The sequence below is a fragment of the Aplidium turbinatum genome, chromosome 13 (genome assembly GCF_918807975.1).
Source record: "Aplidium turbinatum chromosome 13, kaAplTurb1.1, whole genome shotgun sequence".
Lineage (NCBI taxonomy): Eukaryota > Metazoa > Chordata > Ascidiacea > Aplousobranchia > Polyclinidae > Aplidium > Aplidium turbinatum.
Window position 1 is genome coordinate 7161993 of NC_137484.1, and position 5544 is coordinate 7167536.

A 5544-nucleotide genomic window follows, 5' to 3' on the forward strand; every position below is an offset into this window, starting at 1 on the left:
TTCCGGGTGTATCAATTTACCTTTCGTGGAAGGTAAATTGATACATTTGAGTGACGTTTTTAAAATTTCAATTAAAAAAAAAGTAACAAAAATAGAAAAGTAAAAATGTTTTTAAAAAGTGTGTAAGGGATCATCATAATCATAATTCATCGTCGGTTTGTTCCCCACTAGTGGGGGTGGCCAATTGTTTCCGCGCAGCAATTGTTTTAATCCCTTTTCTCCATTTCACCCTGTCCCTTGCATCTTCCTCCTTCAGTCCGACTTTTTTAAATTCATTCTTCACTTGTTGTTTCCACGTTCTTCTTGGACGACCGCGTTTCCTCTTCCCATCCACCTTTAGATCTAGTGCCTTTCTAAGAAAACTCCCTTCCTCCCTCCTTATCACATGTCCATACCATCTTACTCCATTTGCCCTTGCCAGTTGGTCTATGGTCTCTCTCATCTCTAGCATATCCAACAATTCTTCAGACCTTTTTTCCCTTCTCGTTTTCACTCCACACATTGCTCTCACCATTGACCTTTCCGTTCTTCTCAGGATTGCCAGTTCACTCTTTCTCAATACCCATGTCTCGCTACCATATAGCATTGCAGGACGCACACAGCTCCGATATACTTTTCCTTTCATCTTTAGTGAAAATTTTCTGCCATGCAACATTTCCCCACATTCCCTGAACTTTGCCCAGCCCAATCTTGCCCTTGTTGTCACCGCTGCTTCACATCCACCACTTCCATTTATCCGATCACCCAGATAACAGAAGTCTGTCACTGTTTCGATGCCATGGCAGAAATCATCATGGCCTTCCACTTCATTCCTTTCTTTACTGCATTTCCCACAAACAAAACACTTCGCCAATCTTGTTGCGGCTCTCTTGACATTAGCACATCTTGCATGTACCCACTTTCCACATTCCTTGCACTGCATTGAATTTCTCATCACTTTCTTGCCATATATTCCACAGAGATCTACTTTGTTCTCAACAACTGTTCCTTCTGCTCCACTCACCATCACTTTTGTTTTTTCAAGATTCACCTTCATACCCTTGGTTTCAAATGCTTCTTTCCATTTCTCAAACTTTCTCTCCATTCCCTCCATACTATTACTTGTCAAGACCAGGTCGTCTGCATACAAAATTTCACTCAATAAGCCCTCCCTCACTCCTTCAGTTACAACGTCAACCACAATAGCAAATATCAGAGGTGACAAAACTGATCCTTGGTGTACACCAGCCTTCACAAAAAACTCGTTTGAATAATTTGATCCAACTCTCACTTTTGTTCTTGCATCCTCATACATAGACATCACAGCTCTCACTAATACCTCCGGTATACCTCTTTTCCTCATTGCCCACTCCATCACTTTCCTTGGTACTCTGTCAAATGCCTTTTCTAAGTCGACGAAACACATATATAGTTTTCTCTGCTTCTCTCGGTATTCCTCCTGCATTCTTTTCAATATAAACAGAGCATCCACTGTACCTTTTCCTGGCATAAAACCAAACTGCATATCATTTAATTTCACCAATGTTCTCAACCTCTTTTCTAGTATTCGCTCCACAATTTTCATTCCATGCTCTAGCAGTTTTACACCTCTATATGCACTGCAACTTCTCACATCCCCCTTTCTCTTGAACAGTGAAACAACAGTACCGTACTATGCTTCCACTCCTCCGGCATTCCCTCTCCATCTAATACCCTTTGGCTAAGTTATAGCATTACTTCAATTCCCAACTCTCCACTTGCTTTTATCATCTCTACGCTCACTTCTGATGGACCGGCTGCTTTATGCAGTTTCATTTGCCCCATTGCCTCCACCACTTCATCACGAGTAACCTTTCCCACTGGACCCTCCACCAGATCAACCTCTGTCATATGATCCCATACATTCTCCTTATTCATAACATAAATAATATTTTGGAGCATAGATTTTCCAGCCGGATGCCCTTCCTGACGCTAACCACAGTTATTGGCAGTGGGCCTAGCCTTTACTTATTTTATTTGTTTGTTTGTTTTTCATATATTTATCCTGCATTGCGGGAAAGCGGACTTGAGCGCTATGCATCGGTGTACGCCTTCCGACGTACACCTGTCCCACGCTGCAGCCGACGGCAATGTCTGTTTCCGGTTGTCTACTCTACTTATGACTTAAATTTGGTACTACCCATTACTCGAAATCGATCACTGGGTAGAGGCAATTATCGCAAAGTTTCTTGCCCAAAGAAACAACAGCAAGTGCGGGTGGCTGGAGTCGAACATGCAGGCTAAACGTATTTCCTGCAAGGCAGCAGGATTTCTAACAAGTTTTAGCCAACCAGTCGAAGTTGTTGCCCATGAAGAGGGACGTGGACCCACTTGTTAGTTTGGTGTGTGATCAAGACCAGTGTTCCCCGAGACCCATGGTGTAACAATCCATGGCGACTGCCCAGGGTTCAAAGGTGCTACTTGTACCACACACTTACCTCATAAGGGATCAGACTTTCATTTCAGCTTAAAATCAATAGTTTGTGTCACGTAATTTTCGGTTAACAGGCAAAAATGTTAAAAGTGTATCAAATTACCTTCCCTTCCCCTAGTCCTAAAATCGTTGCTCAATCGCACACCCTAAGAACCGAACCAGTGCCGCTTGATCTGAGTCGGTGGCTTGATCACTGAGCTAACGAGATTACGCGTGGACAGCCTTCTTGGCTGTTATAACATGATAACGGCTGGCATCTACTTTTCATTCGTGAGAGTTGAGACAATAGCCACGTTTCTATTCTGGGAGACGAAATTTCCCGTTACTTTCCTAAACTACAGGATCTTCAAAGTATTGTTTCATGAACAATTCATTTGAAACTGAGGTTAGCAATCTGCCTTCGCGAGACAACTTAATTCAAGAACAATTTATTTATTTGGTGAATAATAGAGGTGCAAAACATGTTTAGGCTACTGTGAGATTTATGTTGCAATGATTTTTGTATTGAAATGGCGCAGTCTTATCCTGATATTACAAAAGTGGTGCTAAAACTGCTGATTGCATTTCCAACAACTTAGGCTACGAATGTGAAACAGCGTTTTCAACACTACTCGCTATCTAAACAAAAGCTCGAAACAGGTTGGATCTGATGAATGATATAAAGGTCGCATTGTGCAAAACGGAACGTAGACTAACATACCGTAGCCTACAGTAGAAGAACTGGTTCACCTATCGCATTGACGTTTGAATTTTAAATTACATGTAACAAATCAATAATTATACCGCTTTTCTGCAAATTTGCCTTAATTTTTATTATGGACCGTGAATCATTGAAAAAAATCGCAAGGGGACAGTTACACAGTTTTTTTGAAAAAGTGTGAGAACCACTGTTGGTATGAACTGTGATGATGCGGCTTCTGCGATAATTGCTTTCAGTTGTTTCTGTGGCGCGCTTTGTCTTCTGTCATACACGTTTAGTACAGTGGAGCAGATGTAATAGTAATAAGCTGGCTTCTAGTTCAAGGGTGGCGATTTCACTGTGAGGCTTGTGTCAACAAGTTTATAAAAGCGTTATTTTTGAAGAGAATGGACTTCGTAAGCTTGATCTTTACATAAATTAAATTCTGGAAACCTTTATCCTCTGACTGAAATAGCTTCTTTTCAAGTTTAATCCTGACAGTTCCTCATACTGGTACGCTTTCAACCACGGACGCACGTCTGCTTACCAAATTATACAGAGTGAAGTCTCTGTTTGTTGAAGTGATTTATTCTATGCACTAGGTGCCACTGAAATGACTGAATGAATGGCTGTCCTTAAAGTGTAACTGCACAATCGAATTAACATTGGCTAGAAACCATTGTCAAGACATTCGGTAGGCTACGGGTTGAAAAACTCACTTTCTTACAATTGAGGCCCACAGCCAAGAAACCGACCTTTTTCCCACGCTCTTTGGCGCTTCTCTCTCATGCTACCTGGAAGTAGAAAACTCGTCTACACCACCTAGTGATATGACGTCACTTCTAGTCGAACTTAGTGGAGACTAAATTAGACGAGATATGCTTGGTTGCTAGTGAATGCGCAAAATTATAAGGCATCTATAATGATGACGCATCTTTCAGCCGCATATTATACATGTACAAATTTAGTTGTTGATGCCTGTGTCCCAGAAACGGTCTGCGACATTTATCGCCGAAGGCTAGTTTCGTAGATTTTGGTTATATCGAAAAGATTTTGTATTGTACAATAATGAGCTGACAACGCTTTAACATACATTGGAACTCTTCTGAACCCAGCATAATCTCCATCGTCGCTGGGGTATTTTCTGCGGATGAAAGAGACAATGTAGGATGGCAGCACAACTCTGTTCGACTTGCTTCTCCATCCAACACTCAATCCAGAACTTTGCCATCCAACAGCCAATCCAGCACGTGCCTATAATCGACCAGCCTGAATTGCCTGAGAGATATAACAGTTTCGTTTAAGTATGAATGGAATAATTACGCAACTAGCTCTTGAAAGGCTGTTGAACAGTAAACAAGATTACTTGTTTACTGTTCAACGTTGAGCCCAACGCGCTAACCACTCGGCCACGGCTGCCGACCACTCGGCCACGGCTGAAAGCAATAAATTCTTAGCAAATTGAGGTGAGATCAAACTGATTGATCAAGTTTTTGCGAATGTGTTCAACTGTTCATCCTATGGTTCAAGTGCTCTTGGGTTAATCTGCTTTTTAAGTAATTTTTCACCAGTCTGTGGCACGAAAAAGACCTTTTTGCAGTAGCCTAGCATTAAACATGGGGATTTTCAGGTAAAACTGTATCAGTTTTGATAGATTTATGTAAATGTTTTATCTATTTTAACAGCTTGAGTTCGTTTTCGAGAGAATTAACATCAATATCCCCATCTAGCCTAGTTTAAGTGCCTTTTTTAGAGACAAAGTCGCTGCATCCTCTACCCTTGCTGCAGCTAAAATTATTTTCTCTATATCACAAAAAACTGCAGGTTATCTTGGTCAAATCTTTCGCTACCTTTTCAAAAATATTTGGCTTTCAAAAGTGGGTGGGCCAGGCCCACCCAGAAAATAAAGTAGGTGGGCCCAGGCCCACGTGGTTCCTCCATCCCTGCTTAAAATGTAAGAGCGAGGTTGGTGTTTATAGATTGAAACATGCCTTTTCAGATAAAGTGCGGTAAAAGTCATCGTGCAGTTGCACTTTTAAAATACGTTGTTTAGGCGCACAACCAGTAGCCCGACAAACTTTGCGCATAACCACCTCAGCAATCAGTTGCTGCTTAAATGCAAGATTTGAACGCCCTTTTGCTTGATCCTTGCGTAGTTTGATGTCATTGTACCATCTTCAAGCCACCTAACGGAGTGGAAAGTCTGCGCGTCATAGATGATGAAACCAAACACTGGCTGCTCTCTGTAGCCTTCCAGTGTAGTCCGGGGGAGCATCGTGACTTTGGGGTGGTAAAAGGATAGACCCTCGGCCCCAGAGGCTCACACGACGACGATTGTGCGTATCAAAAGTTTTGCCAGAATGAAGCAACATTGTCCACGGTTTGGAGCAGACAAATTAGGCTCGACACAGTC